Source organism: Melanotaenia boesemani, chromosome 12 (genome assembly GCF_017639745.1).
Source record: "Melanotaenia boesemani isolate fMelBoe1 chromosome 12, fMelBoe1.pri, whole genome shotgun sequence".
NCBI lineage: Eukaryota > Metazoa > Chordata > Actinopteri > Atheriniformes > Melanotaeniidae > Melanotaenia > Melanotaenia boesemani.
This window is the reverse complement of record NC_055693.1, coordinates 9,387,774-9,404,029: the sequence shown is the minus strand read 5'-3', so window position 1 is coordinate 9,404,029 and position 16,256 is coordinate 9,387,774. Positions and strand designations below refer to the sequence as shown.

The 16,256-nt window shown below is 37.1% G+C and overlaps 1 protein-coding gene across 7 annotated transcripts in view; it reads left to right on the top strand.

The window, feature by feature from the left end:
- Window positions 1–16,256, top strand: part of sema5ba (sema domain, seven thrombospondin repeats (type 1 and type 1-like), transmembrane domain (TM) and short cytoplasmic domain, (semaphorin) 5Ba) — a 193,478-nt gene that overhangs the window by 55,400 nt on the left and 121,822 nt on the right. Inside the window, exon 1 of one of the 7 annotated variants that reach the window (XM_042002775.1) lies at window positions 14,547–14,614. The exons of 5 other annotated variants lie outside the window; for them this stretch is intronic. The gene's annotated coding sequence lies outside the window, so the exon portion shown is untranslated. Of the gene's footprint in view, window positions 1–14,546; window positions 14,615–16,256 lie in introns of those variants that run through there. One more of the 7 variants, XM_042002780.1, reaches the window with a different exon arrangement.

Here is a 16,256-nt window from a genome sequence, read left to right as displayed (position 1 = left end):
GGGTGTCTGCTTTTTCTATTTACAACTTCTGCTCATGAAATATATAAATTCAAACATTTGCTTCATTCTTCCTTCAAATTCAGGCTCCTGTGAGAGAGTTCTTGCATTTTCATTGATCAGTCATGCACTAAGATCATGCCTTGTTCTGCGTTCCCATGTGTGCCGTTGGTCTGCTTTGCATTATCAGTGGGCTAATGGGGCTCCATGCAAGGAGACTATCAATAATAGAATTAAAAATGAAACTTGCTCACACTCATCACTATCTCACCTGCAGTGAATTCTTCAAGCTCTCTTGCTTTCAGAAATGAAACATCAGAAACAAAACTGGACAAAACCCTGAGCCGGGTGATAAAACTTAAGTGTTCATGGTGCATTAATCCCAGTGAGTTCCCTCCTGTTCCCCAGTGATTAAAGATGCTTGGGTGTGCTTCGTTAGGGAAAAGGAAGTGTGGTGTTATGAATTTACAATTTAGATCTATCGATGGAGGGCGGAAGCTAACATTCAAGGAGCAGAAGGGTTCATTAGTGCTCTACTCTCTGCTTAGTGCCACATAAATAGAACAAAAAAGAAGAGGAGTGATGCTGCTCTGCAAGAGGAATTTACTCTCTATCCAGCAATCTTGAAAGATGTTCACAAGTATGATCATTAGTTCAGTGCAATAACCCATAATAAATAGAAGTATAATGTGAACATTGTGTTTATTGAGGAGTTTATCAGAGATATGGGTTTGCTTTTCCAGCAGAAACTACAGTAATTTTAATAAGAAAGATGAAGATCGTTACTCATTCAGTGATAGCAGCAGATTCTGCTTAGAACAAAGCTTGCATAACATTAAGAAGATCATAAAACACAAAACAAAAACATGACATGATTTCAGAAAACATATTTTCTAACTGCAGCTGTACTGAAAACTACACAAAATAAAAATCCCAACTAAATTTAAAATGAGGCTTTTAAGACAAAAACTGCAGATAAAAAACACAATACAAAACATAAATAATTCCAAACAGAACAAAAGAAAAAAAAAAATACAAAAAACAAAGCAAAAATAAATACAAAAAAAATTTAAATAAATAAATAAGATAAAAAAAAAAAAATCTTATTTGGGGTGTCCATAACACAACAGCTTTGTGTTTCTTTTATTTTTTTTTTTTTTTTTTTTTTTTTGCATATTTACATGTTACAATAGAATACTACACCACCTCTTGCCTTTTCTTCGGAGTTAAGCCACAGAAGATACATTTTTCATTAGGTAAAATTGTAGGAACACTTAAATAAACAAAGTCACATGACCTCTGACATGTAAATCCTCTTTTCATTGAATTTAGTTTTTCTGAATGCATCTGTTTACAAGTGAGGTGCCAAATGTCACTCACAGACTTTGTAAATGACTGAGTTTATCCAAAAAAACAATTTACAAGCAATGAACAGAGCAACCTGAATGTTATAAAACTCGAGAAGCTCTCATACTTAGATGAAAATGTTTGATCTTGCTGTTCAGTGCATCAAAGTGTCACCAAGGTTGTGAATTGCATTGGAATAGTTTCAAAGTTAAAATAGTACCAATATGTTCCCAGTATATCTCTATTGCAGCAGCATTTTTTTTTTCATTTTCATGGGACAAAAATTATTTCATCACCCATACGCAACACAATTGCACTCCAAGCCCTGGAGGTGCAAAGGACAGCAGCATTATGTACATCCCAAAGAGCTGCCTGTTGGAATTTATTTCAGTCAGGACTCAAGAGGCTCAAAAAATACATTTCACCTTTGCTGTTTTTATGCTGGTGCCCTTATTTCTTTCTTTCTTTTTTTTATTTTGTACCAGTATGTTTTCAAAATTAGCAGGAGTTATGTTGAGAGTAAGTGTGATTATAAATATCATGCTGGTGTCAAAGAAACAGCTAGAAATGGTGATTGCACCCCAGGCTACATATGTGATTGAGTGTGTCCGTGACAGCATTATAGATGTGTTTTGTTGGAGTTTTTGTGATATTTGTGCACTCCTGACCACTGTCCAGGGTGACTGAACAGGGCAGTCTGTGGATTGAACCCTGCTAGGTCTGCAGCAGGCTGCGGACTCTCTTCATTGCCCCTGTAGCTGCTGCTGATGGGATCATGGCTGTGGATCACTACCGCTAATAACACTCAGGGCAAGGCACGTTTATTTGGATAGCACATGTGCTTTACATAAAGCATTAAAATTATTACAGCTGGTGGGCAGAATAAGCATTAAAAAGTGTATTAAAACACTTTAAAAAGAAATGAAAGAAAATAAATAAAAACGGAAAAAGCAAAAATAAATTGGATAAAATGCAAGAAATAAAAGTTCAGTGTGAGGAATTAACAGTTTAATAGGCAGCAGATAGAAAAGGTTTGAACCCAGATTTAAAACTAGTGAGAGTTTCAGCTGACTTGTAGTTTTCTGGGAGTTTGCTCCACATGTGAGGAGCACAAAAACTGAATGCTGCCTCTCCATGTTTCCTTCTGACTCTGGGAACAGAAAGTAGATTTGACCCTGATGATCTGAGAGATCCGGTTGGCTCATATTGAACCTAAGATCTTGAATGTATTCTGGCCCTAAACTATTCAATGCTTTGTAAACTTACAGCAAACTAATTCGCCATATTGCCTGTATAACCTCCCAAACACATCATTTATTTGCTTTGTCAGCAGAGGAAGACTTCATCAGCAGCGATATGACTCAGAAAATTATTATTTCTGAGATTTTGCTTCGTTGGTATACTGTTATTATTGTGTTAAACGTTTCAAGTAATAGGATTTTCTTTCTGAGTGGTCATGTCTAGGATTTTTTATATGGGAAGAAACCAGTGAGTTTATTTTATACTGGCTTAGAAACAGCAGATGAGTCGTGTCATTTTTGTTTTTCGCAAGTCAGATGTGATTCTTGTATTCATGCCCTGTTAGGTGAATCAAGTCTTTACTATATTGCATTGCTTATTTTCAATTTTTACTGTTTCCAATCATAATTTCTCAATATCTTTCGAATTATCCAAAAACAGTAAGTGGAAACCTGGATATCACCACTGCTACAGTTGCCATTTATGACTGCTTTTTGTAGGAATGGGCTTTGAGGTAAGTGCTGAAGCACAGCAGAGAGGGATGTGGAGCGCTCATACTGATGAAAGCTTTCAAGCTTTGTATCTCTAAAGTCGCCTAATCCTATTTTAGACACCTTTTAGACATGCTTTTCATACTATCTGAATATGTCATTTTCTGGTCTGAATTAGCATTTGTATATTTTTTTCCTCGGAAGTTAAAGGAGAAATTTGAACTCAGACTGAAAAACACTTATGTATCACTTTCCAGATGCCACTGGCCAGAACTAGATAAAGTTACATGAGCGCATGCATGCAAAAGATTTGTACCAGGACATTATCATATTTTACAGTGGTTGACATTTATGTTTCCTCTCTGGATGATGATGCAAGATGGGAAATAAATGTAAAAAGCTCTAAGCAGCTTAGCTCACTGTAAAAATCTAATTACCGCAGAAAAAGCCCCCTAAACAGCAGTAAGATGAGAAAAGAATCTTCCTTGGGTACCTTATGGAAAACATCTGACAGAAACATTGAGGAATGTAATAAATAGATTAAAAACGCCATTAATGCTATATATATAATGCATAAATAAACGGACAAATTAGAGGATGATGTATGCACAGCTTATAAAGGGTATTGCCTCCCTAATCCTCTGTATTGATGTCTAGCTGTAGAGAAAATCTTTAGTGAAAAACAAAATACAGGCCAGCAGAAAAAAATATGAAAATATAACTTATATCAGCAAACACTCACTCGTGGTAAATTGCTGAAATGAGTTTTGATAGTGAATTTAGAGAATTTTAGAGAATCGTTTGCATATGTGGCAATGGCTTGCAGTTAAACAATATTTTCACTCAGGAATAAAAAGAGAACAAATATTTACCAAGTGTAAAATTATTCAACACCCAGCCTCTGTCAGTCAACTTCTTCTTAACTCTTTCCCATCTTTCCCATTTCTGTAATGGAATAATTTATTTCTAAGCATTTATAACATTAAACATTAAAAATATACCTATATAAATATTCAGATGAGCTTTTAGTATTTTGTAATAAAATCATGCTGAAATTATTCATACTAACATGAATGATTGTTAGCAGCTACACCTTAAAATGATCTGCAGGACAGTTTTGTTTGGTTCTGTTTTATATGCTGCATCCACACATCACACCGCTCTGTTAAGCGTGCGCTTCAAGCAATATGTTTTGATGCTGGCTCTCTTTGAAGTGGGATGTAATAAATTTGCTCATCATTTACACTGTCTGGCTCTGCTGTCTGTCTGTTCTCTTTGGTGTTCGTTCCAGTTAATTACAACAGAACATGACGTGTCGTCCTTGAGATAGCAGCTAATAAGTGTGAGGTGTCTGCATCCGTGCTTCATAATACCCGCTTTTCCCTCCTAACGGAAAGAAATAGCATGCAGGACAGAAGTCTGTGGTGTAAATCAAACGCTGGCTCTGTTCCTTCACCTTAGAGGTCAGCTGTGGATTGAGAGGGCAGATTCTGTGAAAGGTTCCTGGATATATATATAAGAAAAAAGTTCAATATTTCTTAAGAGTTCTTTTTGTGTTGAGATGTGAGCTTGTTAAGATTCCTTGGATGATTTGTGGCATCCTTGGAGATGTGGTCTCCAATGCCTCTATCTCATGTTATCAGTTATCAGCCCAGCCAGCATTGCCCTGCTGTGTCTGTAACTCATCACAGAGACATGTTTAAAGCATTTAGCAGCACAAACAATGTGCACAGAGATTAAAGGAGATTGAAGAATCTGATCAGGCCACAAGAGTTTAGTTTGGGAATGTCAAATTTCTGGGAGCAGTAACAACAACTGATGGCTATCTTGTTAACAGATAACATTAAGTGAAGAGAGTAATGAAGGGATATGTTTTATTGAAAATTAAAAAAAGTTTTAGATTGTCAGTTATGTTGAAACAGTAATGTGTCTGTTTGGGAAGATAGCAGCAGTAAAAAAAAAAAAAAAAAAAAGGATTCTTGTTGCTTAATAATTAACAGCCTCTGCTCACAGTCTCTGACACCCCTCTTTTGTGGCTGTGTCAAGTCAGAAATGTGTGGATCAGACCTTTTGTTCAAGTGGTTACTCATGTCCCTGCCTTTTTTGTTCCACATAATAGCCCATCGTCTGGGCACTGTACCTCTGACCCTCTGACAAATCGCTTTGTGAAACAGAAAAAGGGTCCTGACACTGGAAGACTAGAAATACACCAGAAATTGTATCATCTGACTGCATATTTAATATTTCTTAGTGTTTTAATCTAATTGAAGTATTTGTAGTTTTGCCTAATTAACAAGTAAAGATTAGTGGGAAAATATGTAATTTATTTCCTTCTGAAAGACATAAATTATTTGATTTTAACAATTTATAAAAGTGCAACAAATAATCAGTGGTTAGTGAGCTCAGGGTCATCATCAATATTTGCCTCATTTTTTGCCTGCTACTTTTATAGACTTTTTATAGACTTTTATATAGTGAATGTGCCAATAGACTGGCACACTCACTGGACTTAGGTTCTCTCTCACCTGCTGGTGTGCTCATTCTGCATCAGTGTATCTTGACTCAATCCTTGCAGGATATACCTTCCATAAGAAAGAAGGTTTCACAAATTAATGCTGGTAGCTTAGTCCGCTGCTGGAAGGTGGCTGAAATATTTATAATCTACAGCACGTTTGGGATTTCACATGTAGGCAGTTTGCTCTGGTTAAAAGGAGCTCTGCTCTGTTTTCTTAGCGAGTTTCATTTGCACTGATCTGAGATCTTGTCAGTCAGGGTGTCATGCAGACATGCCCCCAGTGTCTAAAGGCAGGAATATGGCTAGATTTCTTGACACATTTTATTAACTTGATGATTGTTTTAATAATGTATGTCTCACTGAGTCAACAACAACAAATTTTCAACCTTATCCATCTGTCTATTTTCTAACCTGCATAATTCACTTCAAAGTTGTGAGGGAGCCTGCATGCAGGGTTACACTGTAGAAGGAGTCCATCAGAGAGACACAACCATTTACTTATGCAATCAATTTAGAATTGTCATTTAACCTAACCTGCATGTTTTTGGACTGTGGGTCAAAGCCGAAGTACCCAGAGGAAACGTGCCCGCCCATTTAAATATTTCTAACATTGCTAATGAAGAGATTTCCAAGCTACTTTTTGTTTGAACTGGTATTCTGCTGCTCTAGTTTGACACTTAAATAAAAAAAAAAAGTTATTGTTGCTTTCTTAAATGAAGAAAGCACATAAAATTGGGTAAATTGTGTTACATACAATTGCATAATGTTTAAAATCAGTATTATGTTCAATTAAAAAATTGGACTCACTTCAAACACGTAAACTACTTGTTTATATTCCATACTGCCATGAATGCTGTTCAACAGTGTTTAATGCTTAATCTTGAGCATTTCAGAATTTATAGACTACTCCTAGATTGGTTTACCCGCTTTCTATAATGTATTTGAGCTCAGCCTTTATAGTAACTCCCTAATGTGAAAGTGATGGCCGAACCTGAACAGTCTCTTATTCCCAGAGCTCGTCTGAACTAGCTGGGTGAGTTCAAATCAATACGTGCCCGGGGCTCCCAGTTCACACAATAAAACCGTATCAGGTAGACACAGTAAGAAATGCAGTCGAATATCACATTATGGTTTCCGTGTGTGTGTGAATGAACGTTTGAGACTGTAGCTGACAGTGCCGAGTGAAATCATAATAGAGTTTCAGAGGGCCAGACACAGTGTATTATTTCATATACCAAGGTTATATAGAATGTCTGGTGGCTGCAGGTGAGCATGTTTGAAAAGGAAGGCAGGTGATGTTTGAATCTGTATTAGTTTGTGTGTGTGTGTGTATAAGACACATGAAATAGTGTGTGTGCGCAGGACAAGAAAGGCAAAGACATACTGGACTATGCAGACAAAGAGTCAATCCAGTCATGTACAACTCTTTTTGGCTGTAATCCATTAACCTTCAATGAAGGTCTTTCTTGCACCCTTCTTTCCCAATTACACTTTGGATTGTTACTATTACATAATAACATAACTGTAAAATAGTTGTAGATCATGAAGATTTACATGAAAAACAGGGCACCAGATTTTAGTGATTAAGGTGATTTAGCTGCAGTTGTATGGACATGCACAACTTAAAAAAGTTAAATCATATTTTTTACAAGGGCTTTTGCAAGTGGATACTACTGCTTATTTTGTGGAAAGAAATTTTCCTCAATCAAAATCAAGCTGCTTCTTTGTCTGTATAGTACTGATTGTTGAAAGCCTTCTGTTTCTTACACTGCTGCTTGTTCGGTGTTTTGACCATTATCAGTCATCACACGACTTTGTGTTGAAGCATATATTCATTTGTGGTTTTACTTAAAAAAAGAAATGCACAGATTTTTGTTTTTTGAGCCGTTTTCACAAGTGTTCAGCCATTTTTAGACATTTGATTAATAAAATGCTGCTTTTAGGCAGCTGCTGATGCGCTGCTTCTCCAGACTGAATCAGTTCCAACCGCTGGAGTTACTTAAATCTATTAGCCTAATTTGAAAGCAAATTATGCAATGTGAGGACATGATTTAGAAAGTCAAGGGTACTATTTATTAATTTAATGGAACAAATTGCTAATTAGTGATCCCTGATTATTAATTCAAGGATGGAAATTCATAATTCATATATAAAAATGGTCCATCTCTACCAGGCCTTCTTGACAAAAACAATCTTGCCTGTTTCAGAGCTTTTTCCCTGTATTCTTTTTTTTTATTTTAATCAACGAAGAAATGGATAAAAAAAAGTAATTATTTGGAGATGATCATTACATGCTATATATTTATGCTGCATCTGAAATTTAAATGTGTGTTTGTGAAGTCCTCAAATATTGTCACAAATACACAAATAAAGTGAACCTGTTAACTTGGGTAAAGTAGTAAAGGAATGCCTCTAATGACCTGATGAGGCTTCACCAACTCAGCACCGGTCATCTTGTTTTCTGTGCACCACCCTTCCTTTCCCTGACCTCATTCATCCTCCTCCTCCATTTATTCTTCCCCTTTCTCATCTAGCCATCCTTCCTTTATCCATTCATCTATCCTCTCCTTCCCATATTCATTCATCCTTTTTCCCTTCTCTAACACATCCATCCTTCCTTACCCTCCTTCAACCATTCCCCATCCATCCTTCTTGCCTCGACTTCATCCATTCATCCTTCCCCATCCATCCTTTCCTTCCTTCCTCATTTGTTCATCCCATCTTTTCTCTCACATTGGTTCATCCATCCTTTCCTCCATTTTCATCCTCTACTTCCCCATCCTTTCATCCCTTCTTCCCTCCCTATCTAATAATCTCTCCCTCCCTTGTCATCCTTTCCTCTCCCATCCAACATCCTTCCCTCTCAAAATTCTTCTTGCTGCCCTGTTTTATGTACATATTGCAGTCATTTTAGTAGATATGCCATCATCCATTGACAAAGAAAAGCAAACGTTTTTACATCCTAACCAATGTAACCTGATGAACCTGATAGTTTGGTACTAGGAAGTCCGCTGCAGAGAATGAATGAATGATTGATTGATTGATTGATTGATTGATTGATTGATGTTACAGTCTACCGTACAAAACTTTTGCACGTTTAGCTGGCAAAAATTTTTATACATACTTTCACTAATTAATCAAATTAAAACGTTTCTGACTTTTATACAGTACACATTTCAGCAAACCACCAGAAGTCAGGTAGCTAGAAATAATAAATATGTTGTGGATGCTTGTCTGGCAATGTAATTACTCCATAAATGTGCAATCAATAACAACACCCAGCAGTCAGATGTCTTTATGAACACTTTAATGTACCACTGTATTGCTTCCTTCCATCATCCATGTAGATTATTTTGTAGAGGCAAAGGTGGTGATCATAATACAATCTATTTCACCTTGTAGTACAGAGAAGTCCTGCAAGAAGGTCTGCAAATGTGTGGTCTGACAGGCTGGATGTGCAGAAGTGTTGAGAAATCTTTATCAGAGCCTTTTCATTCTTGGTGGCTTGATAAAGGGACAGCCCTGAGCCGCCACACACTTAGCAGGAATGCAACTTGTATTTAGAGACTGGAATTAAACCAAAGAGCAGTGGAGATTCTGGTGAAGGGCTGTAGCTGTTAACAGTCAAAAATTATGCTAGAAATAATTGTATTTTAAAAGACTACATCCATAGTGAGTCTGCATCTCACTAGGTTTTCTCACAAAAATAGCTATTTTCATTCACTATTTTTCTTTTTCTTTTGTCAGACAGGTAAAAGTGTCAAAATTGCGACTGTCCAGCAGCATGGGTAATTGTCAACTTCCAGTTGTATAACACTTTTTCACACTGTCGCAACTATGATTAAATCCTGTGTTCTAATCGCAATATTATCTGGCAAAATCATCATTTGAGTAACTTAACATCTGCGCCATGAATTTAGTTGTACTTACACGTGATCTACTACAGAGAGAGTCAGAAGCTGCAGAAAGTCTTGTTTATAGCACTGCAGTGTTGCTTCAGGCAAGAACTTGATCCCTCGCTGGAATAAGGATGAAGGTCCAAATAAATGGCAAGGCTAGACTCTAACCGTAGCTGGACTCATGCATTTAACCTTTCTGATATGCTATATTTAACAGTATTATTGTAAAATGCACTACTGGTCCTATTGAAATAGTTTTAAAAATATCAGAAAGTTTCAGTATTACATCACTGCATACGTACATACTCCAAAAAATAAATAAATAAATAAATAAAATAAAAAATAAAAAAACAATAATGGACTGGAAAATGCATACCAGAATTTTTCTGATATTAACTTACAAGGTGAAAAAAAATCTGCTTGCTATCGTGTCTAAAGAAAGTATGTCTGACTGAAATACAAAATATAATGCTTCATGTCTTCAAGTATTTTTTATCTAAAGAGTAAAAATGCACAAAAGGCAGGCTCGTATAACATCAAATTTATTTATTGTAGGCAAAAATACTCAGGGAGGTTTACACATGTCGATAGTTACAATCAGGACTATAATGTTCTAGTAAAATACTGACATTATACACAACGAGATTTAATTTCAACTGATGTATTAATGGCAGACAGTACAGTTAGTTTACCAGGTTACCATTTTTCTTTCCATTATGTGTAACTGTTCCATTTCAATACTTTTTAGAAATTGAGGTCACACACTGCATTTCCACCTCCGTACACTTTCATTGTGAGTGTAGTTTATCTGTCAAAACAAACAGAAAAGCCTTAATACTGTTAAGGATGTATCTGACTCTTATTTATTATTCTTAAATTCTCTATAAATGCTACTATGATATTTATATATTATTGTTTTGGTTCTGATAACTGCAGTGAAAATGAAAGTGCGGTGAAAAGCAGGCACTATGTTGTCGTCTGTTTCATCTCTCATCACATCCCATTGACAGTCCCACAGCTATAGAATATCAGATGCCACCTTCCCTTAGGCACCTCAAACTTTGATTCCACAACAGGCACGATTTGATACGGAGCATAATCCAGACAGTGACTGCCAACTTCATCCCCTCATCATCCGTCACTCAGTGTTTCCTCCTAAACACACATGCTCACACACACTGTTTTTCCAGTCTGAGGTCAACCATCTCTAATTCCTATTGAGGCTCCTTTTTGCTGTCTGTGCCCTCCTCCTCAACTGTGGTTGAAGCAGCCCAAAAAGAGCTGCTTGCCCTGACCCCTTCAGCACCCTCACATGTCAAAAAAGGAAAGAAAATAGATCCTCTGTCTCACCCCTTAGCAGTCCTCACTGCACATTTCTGTGTCATCCCCCAAGTGTATTATCTTCTTGCTCTGTCCAGTTTCCTTGAGACACACATTGAGGCACCTCGTTACCCCTGCCTACCCCCCAGCACAATGTCGGCATTAAAGAGATTGGTGGGGTTGAGCTATTGAGTTGAATTAGACATGGTCAGTGTGGCTTTGGCTGAACCAAGCCCCCCCAAGGCCAAGAGGGAGAAAGGTTGAATAGGATGGGAATGTGGTGGCAAAATGCTTCTGCATTGTGGCCGTCTGTGTGTTCTTATCTCAATGTACGCTTGGTTTGATTTGTTGGTTTGACTTAACACAGACACATGCTAGCACACACATAACCTTTCCTATTTTTTGTAGTCCTATTCATTGAGGCAGAAATGGCAGTGACATGAAATAAGAGATGCTGTTAAAAACTTGCTTGATTTTCATTCCAAAGCTGGAGGCATAGATTTTGGGCTTAGTCCTTTGAAAAAAAAAAACAGGTATTACTTCCATTTGCTGTAATTTATTTTCCTGAGACAGCAAATTCCTGTGAGCCTTCAGAAGAAGCGATATTGCTATTTCTGTCTTACAAAAAAAGCTAATGATGAGCATTGGGAGGATCACTGCAGGCTCTGTAAGAATAACACATGTTCCATGCACTTAAAGCTCTGGAGGGGATGAACTTGAAATACTGCTAATAGATGCTTAACAATAATGTTTAATCATTTATTAGAATCAAAGAAAAATTGAAAGATTCCCCCTCTGGATTCTTTGCTGCATTATGTATTTTATTTTCCATCTGTAATGACAGATTCATCTAAGGAACAAGCATTTTTTTTATGGCCTCTCCTCCCAAATCCTGCTCCAAAATGGCATAAAAAAGGCTGTTCTTTTATGTTGGATGGAAACTGCTTCCCAATGGACCAGAAGCAATTTAATCAGTGTCGTAACAGACTCTGATGAGATTGTGCTGAGGGAGTCTGCATTGACTTGTAATTAGAGGCATCCTCCTTGAAAGATAGGTAGAAATTAAGAGGCAAACAAGCAGCAACAACAACAAGCAAGGTGCACTGGACTCCTGGGCTATAACAGCCTTTACAGGGTGAAGCAAATATGGAGGGGAGGGTTTTAGGACTGGCATGATTAGGATCGATATATCTGCTGAAAGGTCTGGCTGACTTAAAGAATGTGTTGTGGTTTGACAAACACAAGGTCCATTTTGAGAAGCAGCTATGGTACCCTGCCAGACATCTTTCCTGAGCTGTAGCAGAACAGTAACATTTGGTGAAAAGGCTGCCAGTTTCAGCGATCTTTACTGATGAGACAGTTTCAGGTAAGAGAAGAAGAGAAATAAGAATGGAGTTTGTGTAATGAAACAACTTTTTTTTTTAATCTAAAGCCTGAAAACCCCTGCTTTATACTACTGTGGTACCATTTTTTAGTTTTGTTTTTTCATTAACTCTAATAATGATGACATCCTAAATCTGGCAAGTATGTTGAAAGAATCACTATAGTGTGCACATATGTGTGTGCAATAAATATAGTCACATAACGCACATCACTCATATGCATCTCCTTCATGCTTTTTGTAATCTCAAGCACTTCATTTCCTCTCACTGTGTTGCATCATCGGGCAGTCCGCCATAGAGCTCCCCCTTAGGAGCCTGTTGATGTCTGAACCGAAATGCACTCAACCTGGATCCCCGCTGCTTGACTACCAACTTGTCGCTCTGTTGCCATAGCGACAAGTTGGCATTGGCAAGGACTTATGAGAGCCTGCACAGTAAAGGTTGAGATTCACAGACTGTTATCTGTACGAATTTATATTTCCTTTAATGACAGCCTAACTTGTTTATCTTGGTTGAGATGTCCAAAAATATCTTAACACCAAAGTACTCTAGTCTTTTGATTTGATTTGACAGGGTGAATAAGCAGAGCTACTGTACCAGTATGGGTTGTTTAGAACAAGCTGTTTCTAGTGAGACATCAATGCAGTAAACCTTAAGAGGAAATATACTGCCTCAAGCTTTCATTAACTTTTAGGTCAAATTGTGTTTCTGCTGTAAACTGTGAGTGTGCAACTCTAATCCAACAAATCACATTGATTTTTAAATTGAAAGTAAACAATATTTACCATTTAATGAAAAATAATGTTAGCTCATCCTGAATTTGATGACAACATTATATCTAAAAATGGAGAGATTTAAAAAAAAAAAGGCTGGAAAAGCAAGTAGTGCTTAAAAAACAGCTGGAGGAGCAACTGCAAACTGACATGGGTGGGTGTAAAAAGAGCACATTAAAAAGAAAGCCAGGCAGAAGTTTATTCTAGAGATACTTTATTCTGGTATCTACATTACAGTCATAGAAAGATCATCAAAAAGATTCAGAGAATTTGGAGATGTTTCTGTGCTACTGTGCCATCCGGTAATGCAATAAAGCTCTGTCGTGCAAAGAGGGCATCTGATCTAGAAATACTGTGGTCTTATTTGAACTAAAGTGGTTAACATCACTCTCAACTTTTTTGTGACATGTTGCTCAGAGTGGCCCCGAGCCCTCATGGGACTCCAAGCCGAATTAGATTTGGGGCTCGCTCACAATCACTTCAGCACCACTTTTGATTAACTATTACTGGTGCTTGATTTTATTACACTATAAATGTAACAGACAGTTTCATTTGCATTATTAATAGTTGGCTTACATCATACCAATGTCACTCTGTTGTTTTTAACTATAACCTGTGGTACCAAATTCAGACAAATGGTTTGATAATAATTTGCACTTGTTAGGATTTAGATTGATGTATGAGTGTTACATTTTGTTACAAAGCATCAGCAGACAAGGCACATTAAACTAAATTAATTCATGCAGAATGTGCAATTTTACTTAACAAAATAGCTTAAAACCGTAGCTAACTTGGCCTGGAATTGTTGCGTTAGTAAACTTTAAAACATTCTAAAGCACTCCTCTGTGCAAAAATCTATGTTCATGGTTGGTTTGACAGAGGTAGTATCCTGCAGCAGAGTTGAATAAACCAGTATTATTTCTGTGCCAATGATGGAATTTTTGTTTGGATTACAATTTTGTTTAAAATACTTATATATAGTTTAAAAAAAAATTAAATCAAGGTTACTTGGCATTTAAAGTGCACTTGGAGGGCCCAAGCGGTTGCTTTGTTTTCTTAAGCCTTGGGCCAGCTCTGATGCTGCTGCAATCATAAATGAGCTAATATTTTTCATGAAACAGTAAAATGTCTCACTTTTGGTATATGACATGTTACCAGTGTTGTATTGTGGGTAAAATGTGTTTTTGAGCTTTGCAAATCATTGTATTCTGTTCTGTTTTTTAAGTTTGGGCAGCTAGCCAATAACAGTGAGTAAAATAGATGTTTTTTCTTCTTAGACTAAAAAATGACATTTTTCTCCAAAAACACTAAATCCATTGCATCAAAAGCTCAAGTGTTGCACCTCACTGATCACAAATGTATTGACAAAGAGACGTGCCTGGACATCTATTAGCTCAATCGACACAAGTAGCCCATAAGTCCTTAGAAAGTAGAGTACTTTTAATTGACTCATTGTATCTGACTGAATGACCGGCAAGCAGAGGCTTAGTGAGTCTTTCTAAAAGCAACTTCATGTCTGTGTGTCGGTGTGTGTGTTTGCAGAGACAACTTTCTCAGTGGTATAGATTGTCCCGGTTCCTTGCTGACAAACTACTGCTAATCCTATACACAGCAGGATGGGAAATTGGATGGACTCCATCAGACGTCTTTGGTATGGCCTTAAAGTGTCATGCTTCCTATACACACACTTGCAGACAAGAGTACACACACTCAGTTGATGTTGGCGCACAGCATGCATCAGTTCTGCCCACATGCTGTGACCCAATATGGAGTGTGACCAGCTGTCCGCGGCTGGAGTTTTGAGAGCTGATATTTGTGTGCATCTGGGTTTTCTTGTGTGTGTGACATGAAATTTTTTGACATCCACACAGAAACCTTGTCCCGCTGCTGACAGTATTCTTCCTTAAATCATAAGTCATCCACCTAAACCTGAACTTAAGAAGAATCCCGGTCATCTGTCATGATCTCCTGCCCAGCTGGCACTCATTCCAGCTTCTAAAGTAATGAGATGATTCATAGATTCATTCTTTGACTTTCAGGACTCAGTGATTAAATGTGAATTAAGCACCTGCAAACATTGCTCTTGCAGATAATGAAAGCGGAGGAATTGGGGCGTTCCTGTGACTAAATTTCAGAGGCATCACCCTGGAAGCCTAATTGTGTGTCTCATTTTGCATTGTCTTTCTCCTCGTGTTTCATGTCCCTCCCATGTCAAGAATACTATAAAAAATGAAAAAAGAGAATAAAGTATAATCTTTGGGATTCTAGGGATAGTTTCTTCCGATATCTCTACTTGTTTGACCCAGCTTCAAAGCAAAACTGGACTTAGAGACTTCAGAAAACAGCAGTGAACAAAAATAAAGAGTGAGGACTTGGATATCTAAAAATAGAGTTGATAGAATAAATTGGTTCTTGTTTGGTCTTTAAATGAGTTTATAGACAGAAAAGAAATCTGAATGGCTTAAAATTGGAAACATTTGGTCCCATTTCAAGTCCTAATTAAAAGCCTTGGTTCTACATTATTAACATCAGAAGCTATTGTGTTTCATTTGAATGCAGCAGGTATGCTGGTTAGTGAGGGAAAAACAAGCCTGAAGAGCTTTTTGGAGTGATTCACAGAAAATGATGGTAAAATTTAGCACAAGAAAGAAATAAACTAAATGGAAGGACAATTTCTCTGAGCAGCCTTAGCTGTCAACTAGTAAAAGGGATTAATAGTGACATTTTTACATGAAGGAAAACTTTATAAAAGTGCTGTCAAACTACTAAATTGACCTTTCATATACAAAGAGAGGAAGTCTAATGTGGTCCTCAAAGGTTCAGTTTACTTATGTTTCTTCCATCAATGAAAAATGATGAAACATTCTCATGTGAGTGATCATGCACTTTTAGCTGAAAGATTTACAGCGAATGGGAGAGAATGAATAAATAAATGAAAACTAGAGACATCTCTTCAGGTTCCCTGGATACAGTGTTGCAAACTTTGATAAGCGTTCAATAATTGTCTTTTTTAGAAATGTAGGAAATGCTAGGTAAGGACTCATTTTCTAACAGAAATTAGTCATTAAAAAAAGAAAAACAAGCATCTCTGAATGAGTAAAAGGTAAAGGAAGGGACCACTTCACCTTTCTCGTTTGTTTTAAAGGAGTAACTGATCAAATGTAGGTATGAGGAGCAAGAGGACCAGAAGCTAAGAATGCTGTGTTGAAGGCCTACACAGAAAACCTCAATGCAGATGTGACAATAGCATTTTTGACAGTCTCTACTTGACATGATCTAATATTGATGCCCCA